The sequence below is a fragment of the Manis javanica genome, chromosome 13 (assembly GCF_040802235.1).
Source record: "Manis javanica isolate MJ-LG chromosome 13, MJ_LKY, whole genome shotgun sequence".
NCBI lineage: Eukaryota > Metazoa > Chordata > Mammalia > Pholidota > Manidae > Manis > Manis javanica.
The window spans coordinates 42,146,931-42,172,756 of record NC_133168.1 but is presented as its reverse complement, the minus strand read 5'-3'; positions in this window follow the sequence as shown (position 1 = coordinate 42,172,756).

The following is a 25,826-nucleotide window of genomic DNA, read 5'->3' as shown; positions in this document are numbered from 1 at the left end:
ATCTGAGAAAGCACTATTTCAGTACAATCTTCAGCAGACCTGCTTAAGATGTTTTACATCAAATGGTGGGAATAAATATGTGTGGAGGAGAAAATGCCTCAGTCAGGTAAATCTATTACACTAGCTATCGATATTTTCTTGAACAAGAACTGTCTTCAATCAGTACTATTGAATGCTAAACAGCTTTGGAAGTTACCTTTTACTGCAGTCTTGATAATGTTTCATAATGAAATCTAAATTTAAAATTACATCTAAAATTACATCTAAAAACTACAAGGCAATACAGAGTTTGTATGTGAAACATACTGTAGTAAAGTCATTTTGACAATGAATATTTTCTTGAATGAGAAGTAACTTTAAGCTGCTTTATGTACATCACATGCTAGCAAAAGTTAAAACAAGAGACAAGATTTCCGTCCTCATACAAATTGCAGTGAGTGTATTTTCTGAGCTCAAACTAAAGTTTCAGCAGCATTTTTCAGGCCTTGATGTCCATGGAAAGAAAATTTCATTATTTCAAAATCTGTTTAACTGTAATTGAGCAGCTTTCCCCTAATCTGAATTGAAAGTGATTAACCTGAAATCTAATAATATGCCAAAAGGCAAATATAAAAAGAAGAAACTAGTAAAATGTTGTTAATATATTTCAAGTTTTAAATAGAATTAAAATCATACTGGTGGATTGATAACAATATTTGGCAGCACTGTCTCTTTAAAAAGACATTTTAAAAGATGAAATACATAAACGCTCTTTGCAGATAACATTAGCACATAAATATTTGTCACTGATTTAAATGACAGGGAACACTAATTTTAAACTCCATTTAAGCACAATGTTATGCCCTTCCCTGCAAAAAGGGAATTCTGTTCTTTTCCTTTGCAGTCCTGTATCATTAATACATTATAAATATTAATAATAATAAATATGATTTTGTAGTTCTTAAAATAATTTGACTCCTATTGTCCATAATTATTATTATTATTGTTAATGGTTATTATATTTGCATTTCATCAGTTAGAAAGCATGCCAAATTTGTTTTTTATTATGTAAATGCCTTCATAATGCCCATAAGTTTTCCTCTTGGCCCACAAACCTTAAAATACTTATTATCTGGACCTTTACAGAAAAAACTTGCTGACCACTAATCTAAATGAAATAAATCTGAATTCTGCTTCCACTGCAAAAGAAAACTCGTGGCAAGAAGATCTGGAGGCCCACTCTAGACGACTTCAGAGAAAGCCTGGCTGCAAAAGTCACATCTGAGATCTTCTCCTAAAAGAGAGCAGAGGTAGGTCAGCAGGGGGATTGATTCTCTTATAGTCAGAATTAGCCAGTGCCTTTTAAGAATCTTTGGCCACAAGTCCCTTAGGAAAGATTGGACCAAAGTTCAGTTTTGTAAATTTGCACAAATAAAAAAATATAACATTATTTTATTTCCCAAAATTGCTAATACCAGACACTGATTCTGCATATATGGAAAAATTCTGAAGGGTTCCACCAACATGTTAATATTGTTCTGCTTGGGTCACAGGGTTATAAGTAACTTACTTTTTCTTTCCTCTAATCTTTTCTCTGATTTTTCAACAGTGGGTATTTGTTACTTTATTCCTTTGCTTGTCTCTTACCTTTTCTCCATGGTGTTTCAACAGTGAAATTTTACTTATTTTTAAAATTCCTTCCCCTCCTTTATAAAGATTTATTTATTTATTATTACTCTAAAATCATCCTGGGAGAGGAAAGATGTTTACTATTTAATTTCAGTTACTTATAAGGGAAAAAAAGTTGTAGTTGAAAGAAAGGAGGATCACTAGACTTGCTAGCTTGTTTTCCTTCAATCATTTTCCTTTATTTTCTTTCTTCAAGAAAATAAGATTTTTAAAAATTAGAGGAATGCCTCACTGGAGGTTAGGAAATAATGTTCTTAAGTAATTGAGTATGCCCATATAATTAAACACAGAAAGCACTATTGTTGCTAAAGATATATGAGATTGTTTTTCCAAAAAAAAAAATTAAGCATATTCAAGACAGTCTAGAGAAAAGAAATTAACAGATTTCCTGTCATGACATTAAAAAGAACAACTTTCTTAATAGAATGCAAAATTCTTCTGTGAGTACTGGTAAAAATTGCCTAATATTTAAAAAATATAATCAGTTTATTTTATCTCATTTTGTTCACAGCCATGATAGCTTTGAATTGCACTTAGATTATGATGTCATTATGTGCCAAATGCCTTTCACATTCTGACACAATCATAAGTATATAAACTATGAGTCTGGAAAAGCATCAGGTTCTGAAAGAAATCAGTTGTCCTAGACATCTAGCAGCAAGGCCAGTGTGACCGTGCTGTCACTCTCCAGGATACTGAGACTCTCTCATTTTTCCAATGACTTTCGGTTTGTTGCCATATAGTTATATGTTTGTAGGGAAACTGTGTGTTTGCTCTAAACAGATGTTTCTGTTTGTTTGCTCTGTTGACACAGACAACACTTAGAAATTTTGGATAATTTCAGTGTTAAGAGATGACATTGATCCATGTGAATATCATTAAAGCACACCGTAGGTTCCTAACAAATTGCATGTAATAAAATTACAAGTTTACTTGTTCTGAAACTAAGATCAGCTTGTCATGTCTTCTTATTAGCTTCCAATATTTTCAGAAAGAAGGAAAGATCTAGAGAAACTCAGAACAGGGACAATTAAAATAGTTTTTCACTTCATTTCCTAACATTTAAAAAAAATTTAGCCTTTGTACAGACCAGTGTGAAAAAATTACATCTTGTTTGAACATAACCAGACCAGGAAAATAATCACTATTTACTTAGTACTTGTTGGCAAATTCATAATCAAACAATGCTATTTACCATTCCTAAGTTCTTCAAACATTTGGTGGATAAAAGGACTTTATGATAATCTCTTTAGAATAGATGTTCAAGTGAAGGAAGCACAGACCAGCAGCATTTTCTTTTTGTCAGTGTAGCTCTGGGAGGTACATTAGAATTAAGTCTTCTTAATCACTAATTGTTGGTTGACAACGAATGGGCTTTGAACTAATGAGTTCAAAAATGAAGTTTGCTCATGTATGAAAAAAGAAAAAACAAGTTCAAGTCATACTTAGTCTTTATCCCTTGCCTGGCAATCAAACTTATGCTTTGCATGGAAAGCTGTTTATTTACAAAGTATTTGCTTTGATGCACTTTATAGAAATATAAGGTGTGCACTGAAAACACCCTGACTTCCTTCATTTTCTTGGTTTCATAACTTAAAAAGTGGCTCACGTTTTTTAAGTGTAATTTCTTTATCACATTTTATATCATTTCTTTACAAATTAAGTCTTTCCTTTCTTTTATAAGGTGTAGTAATCAAATAACATAATAGTCACAAAACAAAGGTTTTCCTGAGGATGAGAAACATACCAAACTGCGTTTGATTATTAAATGTTTTCCTATGCTTCACAAAGTACCTAGAGACATTTCACTTCTTCAGTTATTAGTTTTTTTAAGTTCAGCTTTTGGAATGTGGAGTTTAAATAGTCATTTGTGTTACATAGCAAAAAAAAAAGTTCATATACCTTATGTATGTTTAACTTCCAATTTAAAATCAGCACTCTTAGAGAACATTGAGGTCAAATTTACCATCATGGAACCAGCCTCCCCAGGTAGCATGAAAAACAAGGCTGTAAACGTGAGTGGGGAGGACAGAGGACATCAAGCACCAGACAAAGGAACCCCTTTCCTAGCATATATTTTATTCAGTAGAATCAAGGGATAGAGAAGTCCATCTGGATCCCTGGTAGCAGAAATCTGCTTGGCAAAGTTTTTATCAAAACAAGAATTGGTAAAGAATTTCCCTATATTGAATCAGTTACTAAATCCTGGCAGTTCTACCTTAAACATTTCTTTTGCACACATTGAAAATATATATAAATGTATTATTTAATATGGAAGAATAAATGAACAAATGAATGAATGAGGCAGAGCAGTGAAAGGTCTTTTGACTTATGGCCTCTCAGGTGAAATGCTGGATCCTGGTTTCCGGGAGATCTGTCCAAACACAGCAATGTGCCACTTGGTGGGTAGACCCAACAATCAGCAAGCAGTTCTGCGAGAGGGAGACGGTTTGAGTCAGCCTCAGTATGAAGGCCTTCATTTAAAGAATAGAAAGATACATAGGAAAATCGGGATAGGAATGAATGTTAAAACTCACAGCCTGGCTCACAAAATAGGGCTTATCCCTGACACTCAAAACATCACGTCTTGCTGGTAATATGACTTCATTCTGACTGCCACTTGCTGGTGGGTTGATCTTCCCAAAAAGCTTTCTAAACTGCCAGGATTATCTCTGCTGAATCTGTATGTGGCCACTAGGAGATGGAGTAGCAGGAGGGTAGAAAAAGAAATGGCAGGTGCTAACCAAATTGATCTAACTTCTATCATTCTTCTTGTTTTTATAGTATCTTAGGCTGTATCTTTAAAATTATTATGCCATTATCATTATTATACTTTATAATTGTTAAGTTTCTATGGAATTCATGTTGGCATTTTTCTTTTTTTTTCCTTTGACACACGACTAATTTGTTGACTATTTGACCACATAAAAACTGCCAAGTAGTAAGAACTTGTTCGTTATGCTTCAGAAGATTGGAGACTGACGAGAATTAGGCTTGAGATGGATTAATGATTGTACATTGAGCATTGACCCCCCTATACTGAATTTTATTGTTGTTAACAACCATTTGATCAATAAATATGAGAGATGCCCTCTCAAAAAAAAAAAAAAAAATAGTAAAAAAAAAAAAAAAAAAAACTGCCAAGTGGCTATCCTTTTTTTAAAGCTCTTGTAATATCTTCTGCTTACATGAAAAGAAGAATAAATAGAAAATACTTTCACATGAGATCGAAACTCCAGGGCTTTAGGTAACAGATATATGCTCAAACATGTGAATGCTTGTCAAATTCAAGCCCTTTTTTAGTTTTCTCTTTAGTTGTTATGGTATCAGTTACAGAAAACTGTTCCCCCTACAGCAAGGCCCGATTCTCTTTAATATTCTATCAGCTGGAAATCAGAAAAAGAAAAGTATTCCATATGAAGCACATTTTTGAAAGACAAGTATGCAGAAATATTTTCTATAATAGTATCTATTTTATATAGAAAATATCCCTAAAAAACGTAAAGCAAGTTTTGTTAGGAGGGTGTATGAGATTGTTCATGTGCCATGCATGAAAATGCCATGGTTTATTTATGGCTTATTTCACATTTACCTTGATTTGCACTTTCTCATCTTGTCTTTCTCTTCCTGTCTTGGCTTTTGCTTTTAAGCTAAAAATAAAAATTAATGAAGGCAGAGAACAATTTTTACAAGCCAGTGTCTTACAAGAAATAACTGTAGCCTCATAAAGTTTTATCTGTTTTGATTTATTGCAATTTGAAATGTAATAAAAACATAAGACAAGTTTTAACATCATGTCTCTTCATCTAAATACAGTACTTTCCTACCTGCCTTCTTCAATGGAACTTACAAATTTTTAAATTTTAGTACTGCCAGGGCCTGCTAGAATTCTCCTTAGAACTTCTTCAAAGGGACAGAAACTGCATGTAGGAAACTTGGCATTGCTTCTAATGTTACCAAATGAGATCATGTGTGACAGAATGTCTAATTTTTCAACAAATACCAGATTTGAAGATAATCCCACTGAAATCTGAAGTACAAGATTCCATATCAGACAGAAGATTGAACATAAAGTTTTGATTTTAAAAACATGTAACATTTTAGCTTGAAATACATTTTATAGGCTAAGACTTAAACATCCTTTGTGTACTTAATATCAAGTTATGGAAAACAGCATGCTGAGCTTTAATATTTTCAAGTAAACGTGTATTCTGCAAACACTAACCTAACAAGAACATGCTCTGTTTCCTTGAAAGGAATGGTGCTCTTAAATTGAAGACTTATTTTTTAAAAAAAACTTGATACTCTGCTCCTTCATAATGAGGGGAAATTTTATAACCACTCTTAGGTGGACAATAGTAAGACAATAATATTAGAAATCACCTAACATGCCAAGCTTATGTTTAGTAGCTTTCTGAAAAGTCTGTGAAGCATCTACTTCAGAAACATTTCTGTAAATAGACTAATTTTTAAATTGAAAAAATCTTGCTTGTATCCTAGGAAGAAATTGAATGGTCTATGGATTTTGTTAGGTCTTTCAAAACTAGCAGTTTCTTGGCTAAAAGACAACATGCCACTCAAGACCATTCCTTCCAACTGAGTCACTAGCTCAGGATCAGAGCATGGCATTTATGTGACTGTGGAGATATAGCCCTCTGACTGTGATCCTTATTTTCATGTTTTGGATACTTCCATCCTAATGAGATTCAAATCATGTTTACTCACTACATCTGGAAGCTCCTTATGTGCAAATAAATACTGCATCTAATCCACCCTTGTATCTCCCCAGGAATCTCCATACACAAGGGGCTAACTTACAGTTTCTAGAGTTGAATTCATCTAAAGTGAGCTTTTTTCTCTCCCAATAATTTTTATGACTTCTACCCTGTTTTCTTTGTGGTGTGTCTCTGCACTAGACCACTGCTTACAGATTTTTGCCCTGCTTACGAAGGAGGACGGTAATATTTCAATTGCCTACTCAATTCTGGGCCCAGAGTGAATAAGCAGCAAAATTTTGGAAAGCTCCAGGAAGGGGAGCAGGAGGCAGAAGGAATGTGCCATGGCGGGGCACATTTCCTTTCCTACTAGGGGGTTTGGTGCAGTGGAAGAAAACATAGGTTTGGGGGGGAAGTGGGTTCATTTTCAAACTGCTGCCATTGCCTAGGAGATGTGCAAACTCTTCACTCAGCTTTGATTTATCCTCTGTAAAATGGGAAGAATAAGGTTTACCCTTTGGGGTGCTAGGAAGATAAAATAAGATGTTACATGTAAGCATTCAGGATAATGCCAAATCCACAAATGGCAGCTACTAAATTTGAACCAGAAAGATATACAAAATAAGAGATTTCTTTTTAGGTCACATTCCTAGCTAGAAGTGACTCAATCTGTCAAAAGAGGTTTTAAATGCTCCCTTTCACTTCCTTGATATATGGAGAAAGCTGAGGCCATTCGGAAAATGCAACTGCCAGTGAGAAGCCAGCTGAGTGCTCCACCACTGCAGAAGCTACTCCGTGCCCTTCCCAGGCTTGGTGAGCTATGTCAGAGGCTGCATTTCTGATAAACATGTTAGAAGCAACAGGCATCCCTTAGATCAATCAATAAACATAACGTCCTTAGAAATCTCTTTGAGAAAAGACAAAGTGCCACACATTTGCTCGTAAAATAAAATCCAAACATGAAAGTAGCATACTGAAAACAAAATGACACAGGATGAATAAAATGAGAAAACAGACAAAAATTCAGGGGTTGAATACAAACTAAAGGAAATTTCAAAGTGTAATTTAATGTGAAACGTGTCCCCCTTCCAGGGGGTGGAACTTACTCTCTTCTCCTACCTGGTCTTCAATGTGGACTGCTCCTGATGATTCGTCGAAAGGTGGGAGAGTGAATTTACAGTGGAGAAAGCTGGCAAGAATTACTTGGGCCAGGTGATAAGGGCAAACATCAGCAGTGATAAATCCTGTTGACAGCACATGCCTCTGATAAAATGTAATGATGAAGAGACCTTCACCTCTCTATACTTCCCTAAAACCTGTAACCCAGTCTTACCATGAGAAAAACATCAGACATTTTTAACTTGAGGGGAAATCTACAAAATACCTGATCAGTGTTTTTTTTTTTCTTTCTTAAAACTGGCAAGATCATGAAAAACAAGGAAAGAATAAGAAACTGCCACAGACTGTGGGAAATTAAGGGAAGGGAACACCAAAACTGAACATCATGTCTAATGTTGGATGAGATCCTGGAACAGACAAAAGACTAGTGAAAACCTTGTGAAAGCTAAATAAAGCCTGGGTAGTAGAAATGTACCAATGTTGGTTTCTTAGTGTGAGAGATGTGTCCTGGTAATGTGTTAATAATAGGGAGAATGGGTGAGGGGTATTATACTTATAACTTTTCCATAAATGGAAACTATTTTAAAAATAAAAGGAGATTATTTTAAAAAAGGGAAAAACTTGCATCAATCAAGAGTTTTTTCATGTATTGAAAATATGCAAACCCATAGTTGTTATAACATTACAAACATGAGCAGATAGCATATCAACTTAGAAGCCAAAACTTAAAATTCAAAAGACTGAATACTCCTTTCTTAGACTTTGATCTCAAGTAGACAAAATTAAAACTGAAGATAATTATAACAAAATATCTACTATAGTTGAATTAGGGTACCGTATCTATATTACAGTTTGCACAACAGTTAATCATGTATAAGGACATAAAGGAAAATATATATTCCCAAAAGTTGAAAGTCAACAGAACAAAGTAGCTGGCTACAACAAAATTAACCACATACACAAACATGAATGACAAATTACCAAGTGCACAAGAAAATTTTTCAGGTTTTAAAATATTCTCTGACAAGAAAATAGGTAAAAATATCATGATGAGTAATACAGGTTATTTTGAAAACTAAAACAATAGAAACTCTGTACATCAAAACTTAAGAGATGTGGTCCCAGCAGCCCTTAAGTAAGAATTCTACTTTAAATATATGTTTTTAATACTGAAAAAAGTCAGAAAAGAATGTAGATGCACCGAGCATGCATTAATCTCAGATAGTCAGGGGAAAAATACAAAATCAACCCCAGGAAAGAAAAATATAGAAGGTAAAAATCTAACATTTGAAAATCTGAAGATAATTACAATTAATAAACAAACTCAAGATGTGAATCTTTAAGGGAAAATTATTAAAGTGTGTAAATACAATTTGAAAAGTAGCATGAAAACACAAAATTAGGACTGGGAAGAGGGATAAACAATGAAATATGAGCAACTATCATGAAGATTTTTAAAAATGCAACATCTCAATAACATGAAAGATTTTTGACACAGTGTAAGTCTATTACTTCAGTTCACTTACATAGCCATGTATAATCTGAAAAATCTATTAATGTGGCTGGATAGAACACCAGTAAGTTTCTGATATGTGATTTAAAATTTCTTTCTGTGCTATGGCTAAGTCTGAGGTTCTAGGACAAAGTGTCTGGTGTGAAAGAGAGTGGGGGCTGGTCCTCACCTGTGACCTGGACTAGAGAGGATCCAAATCCCAAATAGCTGAAACAGGTGAGCTCTACAGTCTGTGAGGAGAAAAACTGCTGTGGATCCAAATAAAAGAGTATGTAGGCAAAATGGAAGGGAGGGTTTGCTTGGAAAAAACAAAAAAAAATGGTCAATAAGATGGCGGCATGGGTAGGACAGTGGGAATCTCCTCCCAAAAACATATATATTTTTGAAAATACAACAAATACAACTAATCCTAAAAGAGAGACCAGAAGACACAGGACAACAGCCAGACTACATCCACACCTGTGAGAACCCAGTGCCTGGTGAAAGGGGTAAGATAAAGCCCTGGCCTGGCGGGACCCGAGCACACCTCCCCCCAGCTCCCGGAGGGAGGGAGAGGGAGCCCAGGACTGCTGAACACACAGCCTCAGCCATCCACACCAGAGCACAGACACAGTGCAGGCGTGGAGTGCTGGAAACTAGGGAAACAGGGCAGCAAGATCTTTGAGTGGGTCCCGAAGCTGGCACCCCTGTGACAAAGAAAAGCGAGTGCTTTTTGAAAGTCTTAAAGGGACAGGGACACCACAGCTGGACGGAAGCATCCTGGGTCACAGTCCAGAAGCTGGAAATTCCACAGAACTCTGAGCACACTAACCCCCTGGGCAACAGTTCTGAGACCCCTCACAGAGGTAAACAGCCAAACAGCCCCCTGTCCATTACCCCTCCGTGTCCCTGCCATAGCAGAGCAGCAGCCTGAGGCTGGCCATGCCCACAGCAAGGGAGCTTCCTCCATACCGGCCAGGCAAGATAGAGACCCAGTCTACATGCAATTGCCCAACACAAGCCACTAGGGGTCACAGTTGTCCCAGTAAGGAGGCCAGGAGCAAGTGGAAAGCCTTAGCTGTCCCAGCTGACAGAAAGCCAATAGCTCACCACTGCACCTATTAACATGAAAAGGCAAAAAAATTTGATCCAGACAAGACTAACCCAGACAGCTTCGACATCTGCTACATTTTTCCCTGAAAAGGAATCCGGGGAGATAGATTTAGCCAGTCTTCCTGAAAAAGAATTCAAAACAAAAGTCATAACCATGCTGATGGACTTGCAGAGAAATATGCAAGAACTAAGGAGGGAGAATACAGAAATAAAACAAGCTCTGGAAGGACTTCAAAACAGAATGGATGAGATCCAAGATACCATTAATGGACTAGAAAACAGAGAACAGGAACGCAGAGAAGCTGATGCAGAGAGAGATAAAAGGATCTCCAGGAATGAAAGAATTTTAAGAGAACTGAGTGACCAATTGAAATGGAACAATATCCGCATTATAGGGGTACCAGAAGAAGAGAGAGAAAAAGGGATAGAAAGTGTCTTTGACGAAATAATTGCTGAAAACTTCCCCAAACTAGGGGAGGATATGGACTCTCAGACCACAGAGGTACACAGAACTCCCATGACAAGGGATCTAAGGAGGGCAACACCAACACACATAATAATTAAAATGGCAAAGATCAAAGACAAGAACACAGAATTAAAGGCAGCCAGAGAGAAAAAAAAGATTACCTACAAAGGAAAACCCATCAGGCTATCATCAGACTTCTCAACAGAATCCCTACAGACCAGAAGAGAATGGCATGATATACTTAATGCAATGAAACAGAAGGGCCTCGAACCAAGGATAATGTATCCATCACGACTATCATTTAAATATGATGGCAGGATTAAACAATTCCCAGACAAGCAAAAGTTGAGGGAATTTGCCTCCCACAAGCCACCTCTACAGGGCATCTTACAGGGACTGCTCTAGATGGGAGCACTCCTAAAAAGGGCACAGAACAAAACACCTAACATATGAAGAAGGGAGTAGGAAGAATAAGAAGGGAGAGAAATAAAGAATCATCAGACTGTGTTTATAATAGCTCAATAAGCGAGTTAAGTTAGACAGTAAGGTAGTAAACAAGCTAACCTTGAACCTTTGGTAACTACAAACTTAAAGCCTGCAATGGCAATAAGTACATACCTTTCAATAATCACCCTAAATGTAAATCTACTGAATGAACCAATCAAAAGACACAGAGTAATAGAATGGATAAAAAAGCAAGAACCATCTATGCTGCTTACAAGAGACTCACCTCAAACCCAAAGACATGCACAGACTTAAAGTCAAGGGATGGAACAAGATATTTCATGCAAACGACAGAGAGAAATAAGCAGGTGTTGCAATACTAGTATCAGACAAAATAGACTTCAAAATAAAGAAAGTAACAAAAGATAAAGAAGGACATTACATAATGATAAGGGGTCAGTCCAACAAGAGGATATAAGCATTATAAATATATATGCACCCAATACAGGAGCACCAACATATGTGAAATAAATACTAACAGAATTAAAGGAGGAAACAGAATGCAATGCATTCATTCTGGGAGACTTCAACACACCACTCACTCCTAAGGACAGATCCACCAGACAGAAAATAAGTAAGGACACAGAGGCATTGAACAACACGCTAGAACAGGTGGACCTAATAGACATCTACAGAACTCTACATACAAAAGCAACAGGATACACATTCTTCTCAAGTGTATATGGAACATTCCCCAGAATAGACCACATACTAGGCCACAAAAAGAGCCTCAGTAAATTTGAAAAGATTGAAATCCTACCAACCAACTTTTCAGACCACAAAGGCATAAAACTAGAAATAAACTGTACAAAGAAAGCAAAAATGCTCACAAACACATGGAGGCTTACAACAAGCTCCTAAATAATCAATGGATCAATGACCAAATCAAAATGGAGATCCAGCAATATATGGAAAGAAATGACAACAACACAAAGCCCCAACTACTGTGGGATACAGCAAAAGCAGACTTAAGAGGAAAGTATATAGCAATCCAGGCACATTTAAAGAAGGAAGAACAATCCCAAATGAATGGTCTAATGTCACAATTATCGAAATTGGAAAAAGAAGAACAAATGAGGCCTCAAGTCAGCAGAAGGAGGGACATAATGAAGATAAGAGAAGAAATAAATAAAGTTGAGAAGAATAAAACAATAGCACAAATCAATGAAACCAAGAACTGGTTCGTCGAGAAAATAAACAAAATAGATAAGCCTCTAGCCAGACTTATTAAGAGGAAAAGAGAGTCAACAAAAATCAACAGAATCACAACGAGAAAGGAAAAATCACAGCAGACCCCACAGAAATACAAAGAATTTTTAGAGAGTACTATGAAAACCTATATGCTAACAAGCTGGAAAACCTAGGAAAAATGGACAACTTCCTAGAAAAATACAACCTTCCAAGAGTGACCCAGAAAGAAACAGAAAATCTAAACAGACCAATTACCAGCAACGAAATTAAAACAGTAATCAAAAAGCTACCAAAGAACAAAACCCCCGGGCCAGATGTCTTTATCTTGGAAATTTATCAGACATACAGAGAAGACATAATACCCATTCTCCTTAAAATTTTCCAAAAAATAGAAGAGGAGGGGATACTCCCAAACTCATTCTATGAAGCCAACATCACCCTAATACCAAAACCAGGCAAATACCCCACCAAAGAAGAAAACTACAGATCAATATCCCTGATGAACATAGATGCAAAAATACTCAATAAAATATTAGCAAACAAATTCAAAAATACATAAAAAGGATCATACACCATGACCAAGTGGGATTCATTCCAGGGATGCAAGGATGGTACAACATTCAAAAATCCATCAACATCATCCACCACATCAACAAAAAGAAAGACAAAAACCACACGATCATCTCCATAGATGCTGAAAAAGCATTCAACAAAATTCAACATACATTCATGATAAAAACTCTCAGCAAAATGGGAATAGAGGGCAAGTACCTCAACATAATAAAGGCCATATACGATAAACCCACAGCCAACATTATACTGAACAGCGATAAACTGAAAGCTTTTCCTCTGAGATCGGGAACTAGACAGGGATGCCCACTATCCCCACTGTTATTCAACATAGTACTGGAGGTCCTAGCCACAGCAATTAGACAAAACAAAGACATACAAGAAATCCAGATTGGTAAAGAAGAAGTTAAACTGTCACTATTTGCAGATGACATGATATTGTACATAAAAAAACCCTGAAGACTCCACTCCGAAAGTACTAGAGATAATATTGGAATTCAGCAAAGTTGCAGGATACAAAATTAACACACAGAAATCTGTGGCTTTCCTATACAGTAACAATAAACTAATAGAAAGAGAAATCAGGAAGACTATTCCATTCACAATAGCATCAAAAAGAATAAAATACCTAGGAATAAACCTAACCAAGAAAGTGAAAGACCTATACCCTGAAAACTACAAGCCACTCTTAAGAGAAATTAAAGAGGTCACTAACAAATGGAAAGTGATTCCATGCTCTTGGCTAGGAAGAATTAATATCGTCAAAATGGCCATCCTGCCCAAAGCAATATACAGATTCGATGCAATCCCTATCAAATTACCAACAGCTTTCTTCAATGAAATGGAACAAACAGTTCAAAATTTCATATGGAAACACCAAAGACCCCAAATAGCTAAAGCAATCCTGAGAAGGAAGAATAAAGTGGGGGGGGGATCTCACTCCCCAACTTCAAGCTCTACTACAAAGCCACAGTAATCAAGACAATTTGGTACTGGCACAAGAACAAAGCCACAGACCAATGGAACAGAATAGAGACTCCAAACATTAACCCAAACATATATGGTCAACTAATATTCGATAAAGGAGCCATGGACATACAATGGGGAAATGACAGTCTCTTCAACAGGTGGTGCTGGCAAAACTGGACAGCTATATGTAAGAGAATGAAACTGGATCACTGTCTAACCGCATACACAAAAGTAAACTCCAAATGGATCAAAGACCTGAATGTAAGTCATGAAACCATAAAACTCTTAGAAAAAAACAGGCAAAAATCTCTTAGACATAAACATGAGTGACCTCTTCTTGAACATATCTCCCTGGGCAAGGGAAAGAAACACAAAAATGAACAAATGTGACTATATCAAGCTGAAAAGCTTCTGTACAGCAAAGGACACCATCAATAGAACAAAAAGGTATCCTACAGTATAGGAGAATATATTCGAAAATGACAGATCTGATAAAGGGTTGACATCCAAAATATATTAAGAGCTCACACACCTCAACAAACAAAAAGCAAATAATCCAATTTAAAAAATGGGCAGAGGACCTGAACAGACACTTCTCCAAAGAAGAAATTCAGATGGCCAACAGGCACATGAAAAGATGCTCCACATCGCTTGTCATCAGAGAAATCCAAATTAAAACCACAATAAGATATCATCTCACACCAGTAAGGATGGCTACCATCCAAAAGACAAACAACAACAAATGTTGGTGAGGTTGTGGAGAAAGGGGAACCCTCCTACACTGCTGGTGGGAATGTAGACTAGTTTAACCATTGTGGAAAGCATTATGGAGGTTCCTCAAAATACTTAAAATAGAAATACCATTTGACACAGGAATTCAACTTCTAGGAATTTACCCTAAGAATGCAGCACTCCAGTTTGAAAAAGACAGATGCACCCCTATGTTTATTGCTGCACTGTTTACAATAGCCAAGATATGGATGCAACCTAAATGTCCATCAGTAGATGAATGGATAAAGAAGATGTGGTACATATACACAATGGAATATTACTCAGCCATAAGAAAAAAACAAATCCTACCATTTGCAACAACATGGATGGAGCTAGAGGGTATTATGCTCAGTGAAATAAACCAGGTGGAGAAAGACAACTACCAAATGATTTCACTCATATGTGGAGTATAAGAACAAAAGAAAACTGAAGAAACAAAACAGCAGCAGAAGCACAGAACCCAAGAATGGACTAATAGTTACCACAGGGAAAGAGACTGGGGAGGACGGGTGGGAAGGGAGGGATAAGGGCAGGAAGAAAAGAATACATTGCAATTAGCATGTATAGTGTTGGGAGGGCACGGGGAGGGCTGTGCAACACAGAGAAGACAAGTAGTGATTTTACAGCATCTTACTATGTTGAAGGACAGTGACTGTGAACTTGGTGACAAGTAGTGATTTTACAGCATCTTACTATGTTGATGGACAGTGACTGTGAACGGGGATGTGGGTGGGACTTGGTGATGGGGGGAGCCTAGTAAACATAATGTCCTTCATGTAATTGTAGATTAATGATACCAAAATAAAAAAAAAATGGTCAAGAAGAGAGTCAAGCCATGGGAATGTTGGGAGCTATTAATAGCTCAAGCCAATTCACAATTACAGGTCATTGACAGTTAAATATATTATTACATATTTTAATTCAGGGAAGAATCTCAAGCTAGAGAATGAGAGGTAAATTTTTCCACAAATGATGTCTCAAGGAAAAAGTAAGTAGTTAGGAAAAAATATAGGCTATGTCTTCATCTTACAAACATCACAATACTTCCAAATGGGTTAGATGTGGACATATGTGGGTAAACACATGGGCATGTGTATACAACAACAGGAGAGCATTTAGATGAATATCTAAGGTAAATAATTTGCTAGACATTAAAGTAATCAAATAAGTTAACAAAGCAAAAGATCTATATGATTACTGTCTACATTTTATGTTTGTATTTTTGTATTCAGTACTGATTGCCAGGCACTAGAAATAGAAAGATAAGCAAAAACATATAAAACCTTCATAGAGTTTATAATCTATTGTGTATATAGGAGAGTTAGGGAGAAGAGAAGTGTCAAATACAATTACAGAATCATAGAATAAATGTAAAATTAAAAATATGGTGGGGGATTTCAAGACAGGAACAAAGTAGATACTATACTAGCATCAATGTAGAGATTTGTTATATAAATTGTGGACTAAGGAAAAGCCTTCCTGGAGAAACAGTGATTGAACTGATACCTGAAGGATGGAGAGGAAATAAGTTGGTGAAATGGGAATAGTTCAGAAGAGTGTCCTCAGCCTTAAATTTGCTCTCAGAATGACCAGCTGTTTTTCTGTTTGTTTATTTGTTTCTTTGGGCTCTTTCAAAAGATTAATTGGGCATATTTCCATCTATTGCAAATAGTGAAGAGGCAGCAGGAGCTGAGAATCAGACCTCATCTCTGCTACAGAGTTTGAGGACCAGGGGGTATCTGGGTCTTACTCTTCCCTGGGAGAGAACTGAGCTGCAGAGGCTATTCTTACCCCTTCTTTCATGGTCTAGGACTACCCCAATCCCAGGGATTCTGGACTCAGGGGCTGCCTCTACACTCAAGGCACAAACACTGTAGTTGGGGTGAACAGGCGAGCCAGGCACCACTCCTGGAAGGTGCCACCAGCTGAGCCAAACCATCTTCCTTTCCCTGGTTCTCTTTTACTCCACTTTTTCCATGTTGGGCAGAGCCTAGCTCAGCGGATATTTACACACTAGACCAAGGTTCTTAATGCCTGGACCATAGCCAGTCTCCCTTAGAGACTAGGTTCTAAACACTATCTGTCAATGCTTTGTTCTGGAGCAGCTTCTTGTCCTGGGCTTTCTATGAAGAAAAAATTTTTTGGTGAAGGATAGGATGGTGAGTGGAGCATGGCACATTTGAAGCACTAAGAATTTTGAAACAGTAGTCTAGTATTTGAGAAATTGTAAAAAAGCAGAATTAATACATTAATCAAAGATATTTTTACAAATCTAGTCATCAATGTTAGGTAGGAAAGATGAGGGCACTTAGAGTGCAGAGGTCAAGGGTCAGAGTCTGCAAGCTGATGAGGCTGGAGAGGCCATGTGAGACATCATAAAACAAGTTGAAAATATTTATTTTACTTAAGAATAATAAACAGTTATACGGGAATAGGATGAGGAACAGGAGGTGGGAAATATAATCAGTTTTTTATATTGAAAAGAATGATCTTGCTTCAGTGTGGGAAGTAGGAGATCAGTTAGAAAGACACTAATAATGTAGGCAAGAAAGTGTGTAGTTTGATGGAAGCAAGAGAAATGTTGAAGGTAAAATGGATAAGACCTTTTGTTAGATTGGAAAACTGAGAAGACATATTTTGTTTTAGATATTTTGAGCATGAAGGATCCATTTACTATTGCTACATAACAAATGACCCTAAAATATTTAAGTGACATGAAAATATTTAAATGGCATGAAAAATTCTTTTGCTCATCAATTTGGTGGGTCAGTAATTCAGACAGGGCACAACAAGGACTGATTGTTATTGTTCTGCAATGTTTGGGGTCTCTACCAGGAAGTCTTTGAAGCTGAAGTTGGCTCTACAGTTAAAGGCTGGAATCTTCTGGAAGTGTCTTCAACCTGTATGTCTGATGGTAATGAGGTCAGCTGGGAACTCAGTTGCAGTCATTGGCCAGAGTGCTTAGATAATGGCTTCACCAATTGGCTAAACTTCCTTGCAATGTGGTAGCCTCATTGGAGTCAGACTTCTTCAAGATGACACAGAGCTCCAAAGAGAATCTTTTAGAAAACAAGGTGGACACTACATCACCTTTCTGACACCTTCCATTGGCTATAAGCAGATCATAAGTCCATCCAAATTCAAGGATAACATAGATCCATCTCACAATGGGAAGAGTGCCAAATGATGTATGACCCCAAATTATTTACATTCTTCTCACATGCATAATACATTCCCCTGCTTGCAACACATTTGATGTGTCTTTTCTTATTGTGGTTTCAGGTTCAGACTCAAGTCTAAATCCTCTAAATCAGATCTAGATGCAGACAGGGCTTTTCAGGTATGCTTTCTTGGGTACAACTCCTTCAGTATAGTTCCCCTCACTTGAAGATCTATGATTAGTCAATGTTCTCCAGAGAAACAGAACCAGCAGGGTACACATATATCTTATGTATACACATGAATATGCTCAGGAGTTACAAAGCCCTCTCTTGATCGTGTACTGTCTTTGTCTCTTAGTTCAAACTGATACAATGTCTTTTAGACTTTATGGAATTCCTTATCAATTTACTTTCCTCTCTGATAAAAAGCATACCAACATATACCTTCAAGAGAGCTCCCTAGGTTGGGATGTAAGTCTGTGAGTCAACAATAAAAAAAATAGTAACTATAGTCATGTGTGGGGACAAATAGATTATTTTATTTATAAAATAGAATGACAAATAAATAGATTAGGAGAGTGGGACCAAACCTTTGCTGTCAAAAAAAAAAACACAACTAACAAAATTAAAAGGTAAACACAAACTGGGTCATTTGTACTTAAAATAGGTATAAGGAGTCAAGATTTGATAGTCTTAATGCATGTCCTTATAAATGAAATTAAAATTATTAACATCCTCAGGAGAAAAATGGTCAAAGGAATACATATATTTATGTGTATATATATATAATCTCCAGCAATGAAACACAAATGTCCTGTAACAAGCAGTAAATTGACCCCTCAAAAAAAAAAAAACACCTAAAAAAATCAAATTGAAAGAAGACTCTTTTGAAGTATTGAACTCAAATCTCAAATTCAGGAAGGGAAAGGTTAGATTGGCACCTACATGTACTACTGGTGGGGCTGTATTTTGATACAAGAGGATAGTGTTGGGGCAATATATAGAATAGATCTTTAAGAAGTTTATTTGCTTAGGAATTTCATTCCTAGAAAATTAATGTAAGGAAGTAGTTAAATATTTATGTACGAGGATGCTCATTAAACCACCATTTTTATACAAGAATATTAGTTGAAGCATCATTTTTAATAAAAGAAAATTGGGAACAGCCAACATTTCCAACAGAAGAATGGTGGAGTAAATTACAGACATACATAGGATTAAGAATTAAAAAGCTAATAACAATTAGGCTTTAATGAAGAAACATGATCACAATATGATGGTAATTGTGGAAAGCAAGACATAAAACCATGTGAAATGTGATTCCAATTTAGTCTAAAATATATACACATTAAAATTCAGAAGGAAATATATCAAAATGTTAACACCATTTATCTCCGTGTGATGCAATTATGGATGGTTTTTATTTTCTCCTTTATTCTATTCAGTTTTCTTTTTCATTTTCTCACGATAAGCATGAATTACTTTAATAAACAGAAGACAATAGTAATTACAAAAATGAGCTTAGAAGATGTGGTACTTAAAGGCTTTTCTTTGAGCAATTATACAAGCAAACACTCAGTGGCTTAGTAATAAAATCTCTAAGGAAAAAGTGGACATCCCAGCACAGATGGTAGGATAAAAATGAAATACCGGGAGTGCAGAAAAAGATTCAGACTGAATCAAAACAGAGACAACTCCCTTAGGTGGGTGGTTTTCTAAAACTTTGGCACAGAAACCACTTATCCACAATAGATCCTGCCTAGAAGCATTAAAGAAAAACAAACAGCTGCTCTGGCTGAAGACATAGATGGGGCCTGGGGCTCTGCTGCCTGCCACCCTTTATCCACACTCACCGTCTTCCTTGTCCTGGGGGGTCTGTACAGCAGGCTTTGGAGAAATAAGAGGTCTAAGGATCACTGTTTGAAAATCAAGAAAACCGTCTTACGTTAAGGTATATCATCAACCAATCCCTAGGAAATATGAACTGGGAATTATCAGAATCCACTAGTAAGTGTCATGAGTCCTGCATATAACAGTGTAAGAAAAAGGATGCATTTCTCATGAAGGTGTAGATTTGTTCACTAAATCTCCATAGAATCATTGGCCTTCTCTAAGAACACCTCATTAAGAATATCATTCTGGGTATTAACATCTATAGGAACTTGGCCTGAAAGGGTTGTACTCTATCTTCAGAGATAAGCAGTACAAGAAAAGCAGAAAAATCAAATAAGTGCACCTAAAAGAGACAGTGGCAAAGCGATGCTGGGTAGTTTGAGCTGGATCACCGCTGGCTGTGCTTAACACTGAACAGAGAAAAAAGCTCTGCTGTGCCTGAGCCGCATGGCAGCCGGGACAGGGACATGTACTGACCACTGCAGCAAAAGCAGCATCAATCCAGCTACACTGTATCAAAGCTGAACTTAAACTAGCAACTGCAGGGGTGGTCAGCATGGCCTGGAGACATGAGAGCATTTAGATAGGTCTTGCTCACTGAATGTACTTAAAACTTTTCAGAAGTTTCCATAGGTTGCCTTTCCTCACTATGGTGCCAGTGGCTGCAGCGAGGGTGAGTGAGGATATCTCTTCTGACTGGACAGGAAACTCTAGCACAAAATCACATTTTAGGACTATACTGACTAATGTGTAACCATCAGCCACCTGTGGCTGTAAGCTCTTACAATGTGGCTTGTCTAAACTGAGACAGATTTCAAAGACTTTGTACAGAAAGAGAATGTAAAACATCTCATTAATAACTTTTCATACTGATTACATGTTGAAATAATATATTTTCAGTATTTTCAGCTAAATAAAATGTATTACTACAATTATTCTCACCTGGTTCTCTTACCTGTTTTTTCCTAACCATGACTATTAAAAAATTTAAAATTACTTATGTGGCTCACATTTATGGTGGGCATTTTAAATTCCCACTGGACAGTACTGCTACAGAACAAACAGAGTTGGGTTTGAAGTTGTTAGTCTCTCTGGTCTTATTTCGGATTTTTTTTTGTGAAGAGAGGAGAGGATTCTTTGTTCTATGGATAAAGAGAGAGAAACTAGCACTGTCCTTGTGAGTCCTTGATGTATCAATGGGGGTATGAGTTTCTTTGCAGAAGCAGGGAAAGCACTTACATTCCATAATAAATGAGGGACATATGGCCTAATCCAAAAATCTATCCAGAATGAGCCTTCTGTTGGCTTGTGCAATGGTTAGGAACTAGCCTGAGTCCTTTGGTGAATCAAATTCTGTTTTCTTGCCAACAAGAAAGGGGGGAATATTATCTGAACAAATTTTTTTAAAAGGAATTTTGGTATTGACCACCAAAGTGAGCTTAAGAATGTTCTGCAAAATGAGAGCTGGTCTTAACTTTTGTTCAGGGATATGCCCTCTTATATTTAGGTCTAAACCTTTACACAGAATACCTTTTCCTTGACTGAACATTAATCTTCTGAAGCCCATGAATTCTAACATAACATTAAATGATATATTTCTCCAAGAACATCATCATTCATCATTTAAATATATTTTGAAGGACTGAATAACACAATGTGGGTCTAAGATGGAGTTCATATTACACAGTCTCGTACTTTGAATGGTCTTAGTATTTTCATTTGTTTATTCAACAGGTTATTTATTGAGTACTTACTCGGTGCCAGGAACTCAACCAGGCATTAGGGATGCAATGGGAATAAAAAGTAGAACAAGATCACTGACCTTGAGAAATTACAGTCCAGTGTGGGAGGTGGACATTTGTCAAATAATCACATTTGAGCATTCTGAGGAGCAGGAAGCATGGAGAATTCAAAACTCAAATGGAAGGGCGAGTTGTAGATGGAAGGAGGTAAAAATATACCCTCCTCCAAATAGAACAGAAGGAGTGATGCCCTGAATTCAACAGGCTATAAAATAGGCCAATGTGTTTGATATAAAGTATTTGAGAGGATGTCTAATGTATCCCAACTACATTATCTAAATGTGATAATCCTTCATTATCTAGACATGGCCAACTACTTAAAGCAAAATTTAATTTCAGCAAATGGTCAAGACTTAAGAATAAATTCATCCATTAGGGCTATATTGTGGGTCGGCTGTGGCCAGGCCAGGCCAATAATAGCAGAAGGAAGATACTTGGCAGCATACATAGGCTTGTGATCACCATTTAGGAAATCCATGATATGCAAAGACTAGGCTTCTGTACTGACAGAGCCTTTCCAGCAGATCTAAATAACAAGGCATTGGGAAAACTTGAAGCCTAGGTAAGACAAAGGTCTGGTGTCTAGGCATGCAGAATGTGGGGGGATGGGGCACACAGAGAGAGGGATGTGAGTTTTAAGATGAAAACCCTGTGATAGGAGCTTTGCTAGAGGAATATTTAAGGACATCTGGGACTTGGTGAACAGCATGGAAGCCCAGTGGCTAGTACTAGCCATGACCTAGATTATATCAGTAAGTGTGATCTGTGCTAGAGCATGGGGACAGAGCTCTGTTTGTCAGGGAACATTGCTTAGTATCAAGTTCCCTAGGGTTGAAAAGGAGGTAGAGTCACAGAGTCCCTAGATTTTTCTGCTTTGAGTCAGTATTGCCCACCCAAATGATTTTGATAAGAAACACTGATTTAAATATGAATATCTCCCAAATAGATATATTTTGTATGTACAGTTGGGTGGGGGACTGTGCTAGGAACATAAATTTCAGAGGATAATTTCCTAAGTGATTCTGATATATACGCCCATTCCTGGAAAAGTACAACTTCTCTATGAGCTGAGGGGGAGAATGTCTAGTGATCTTACCATCATAAAACTTGGCTAGGCAATGGCAAGATGAGACAATGACAAACAGAAGAGACAATAGGTCATGATTGTGAGCAAGTTTGTAAGAAGGAGATAGTACTTTAAACAGGATTTGGAAGAGAATCACGATTTAGAAAGTTGGATGTGACAAGCATCCCATGTAGTAAATTAAAGTCATTTAAATTCATACAAAATTTATAATATCTGATACAGAAATATGTTTGTAACATAAATATACAATACAAAGTTTACACTTTTACTATGTAAATTAAGATTGTAAAAATGTATTCCTTTTATTTTCTAAGCATATATTCTCTACACTTTATGTATCTTGCTTACCAAGCATTCAGAGTTACAGTAAAAAGATTCACCAGGCCATTCCAATGATTTTTAGAACATTAAGATAATTTTTGGTTGACAGAGCTATCACTAGCTAAATGATGTCCCTGTACCAGCTGAGATTTTACATATAAAATTCTTCCAAGGACTTCTCCATTAAAGTAAAAGTCATTAAGTAACTAGTGATGCCATGAGGCATGTGAAGATGGAGATTCGTCCTGCTGCCCCATTTCAATTTCTACTCTACTTATCTCTTTCTAACCACTATCTAATAGCAAAGGGCACTGGTGCTTTGTTATTATGATGCTCTTGGCAAGAATATGAATGTGAGAGAGGGAAAGAGGATGAGAAGGGAAAGGTGTGGCATGAGAGGTGAGACAGAGGCTTCCTCCTAAAACTGCATATAATACAAAAATATAATGAATACATCTAATCCTGAAAGAGCAACAGGAAAGAGGACTGTTCCAGGCTGCATACACATGGAGAAAAGAGCAGACCTCATGGAACAGGGTAACATACCAAAGCTGTGGCCTGGTGGGACCCAAGCCCTTCCCCCACCCCAGCTCACCAGCAGGAGGAAGAGAAATGGAGCGGGGAGGGAATGGAGGCCTGGGACTGCTGAATACCTAACTCTGGAGATCTGTTCTGGGAGCACAAACCTACATTTCATGGTGCTAGCATGGTACTCTCATGATTAGGGGGTTGGAAAGCTAAGACAAGCAGAATTCCTGGAGAGATTGAGATTCCAGCCACTTGTGGAAAGCAGGGCTCCACATTTGACTGCTCTGGGACAAAAGAAAGGCAGGCAGTCTGAGAGACATCCTAACAAGGAAGCCCTTAGCAAGAGCGCTGCTAAAGGGGCAAGGATTGCACAGAGCTTATTGCTCAGGAGAAAGGACAGGTAGACATAATTGTCTGGGTGCACTCTGCCCAGCAGGTTGGGAGCTTTCACGATCTTCAGGTGCTCCAGCTCCCTGGCTGGCTACACAGCTCCAAGGACCCCCTCCATGATACACAGCCTACTGCGCCTTTCTCCTGGCCAGCCCCACCTGGCTCGCAAACTGGCAAACCCTACACTGGCATTAGGCCAGCCAGAGGGAAGATGTCTACAGCAACTACAAACGCAAAGCATAGAGGCTTATAACTGTGTGCTTGGCCCACTGGTTCAGGCAGCGGAGATAGGCATAGCAGCCAGGAAGCAGGAAACAGCTCTTTCCTTCTCCCAGGGACTACTACCACTCCCCTGTGAACCCCAACATTGCTTCAGGCACTGAGCAGCTCCAGAGAGTAGAGCTTCTGGACACTAGAGGGTGCCATATACAAATATGAAATGCCACCACAGGAACCTGATTCAAAGTAAAATTATTAATACAACTCCTGAGAAAGATTTAAATGACATTGACCTCATGAATCTTCCTGAAAGGGAGTTCAAAATAAAAATCATCAACATGCTCATGGAGGTATGGGAAGATATTTAAGAACTCAGGAATGAATTCTGGTCAGAGATCCAATCATTGAGGAGCACAATGGAGGGTATTAAAAGCACATTAGATATGGTGGAAGATACGATGTATGAAATAGAAACTAGAGAAGAGGAATACAAAGAAGCTGAGGCACAGAGAGAAAAAAGGATCTCTAAGAATGAAAGAATATAGAGAAATGTGTGACCAATCCAAATGGAACAGTATTGTATTCTCATTATAGGGGTACCAGAAGAAGGAGAGAGAAAAAAGGGATAGAAAGTATCTTTGAGGAGGTAATTGCTGAAAACTTCACCAATCTTGGGAAGGAGATACTCTTGCAGGCTATTGAGATACACAGATCTCCCAACACAAGGGACCCAAGAAAGACAACACCAAGGCATATAGTAATTAAAATGGCAAAGATCAAGGGTAAGGATAGAATATTAAAAGCAGCCAAAGAGAGAAATAAGATCACATACAAAGGAAAGCCCATCAGGCTATCATCAGATTTCTCATCAGAAAACTTACAGGCCAGAAGGGAGTGGCATTATGCATTTAATGCAAAGAAGCAGAAGGGCATTGAACCAAGATTACTTTATCTGGCAAGATTATCACTTAAATTTGAAGAACAGATTAAACAATACCCAGATAAGCAAAAGCTGAGAGAATTTACCTCCCACAAACCATCTATAAAGTGTATTTTGGAAGGACTACTATAGATGGAAGTGTTCTATAAGGTTTAATAGCTGTCACCAGAGGTAATAAAACCAGAGTAAAGAAAGCAGAACAGCTAATTACTAAGCAAATGCAAAATTAATTTAACTATGCCCAAAGTCAAGCAAGGGAGAGACAAAGAGTAAAGAATATGATACCTAATATATAAAGAATGGAGGAAGAAGAAAAAGGAGGAGAAAAAAATTAAATAAATAAATAGATTGTGTTTGCAATAGCATATTAAGTGAGTTAAGTTAGACTCTTAGATAGTAAGGAAGTTAACCTTGAATTTTTGGTAACTACAAATCTAAAGCCTGCAATGGCAATAAGTACATATCTATCGATAATCACCCTAAATGTAAATGGACTGAATGCACCAATCAAAAGACATAGAGTCACTGAACAGATTAAAAATCAAGACCCATCTATATTCTGCCTACAAGAGACTCACTTTAAACCCAAACACATCCACAGACTAAAAGGGAAGGGATGGAAAAGATATTTCATGCAACTAATAGGGAGAAAAAAGGAGGAGTGCAGTACTTCTATCTGACAAAATAGACTTCAAAACAAAGTCACAAGAGACAAAGAAGGACATTACATAATGATAAAAGGGTCAATCCAACAAGAAGATATAACCACTATAAACATCTATGCACCCAACACAGGAGCAGCTACATATATGAAACAAACACTAAAAGAATTAAAAGGGGAAATAGAATGATGCATTCATTCTAGGAGACTTCAACACTCTACTCACTCTGAAGGAGAGATCAAACA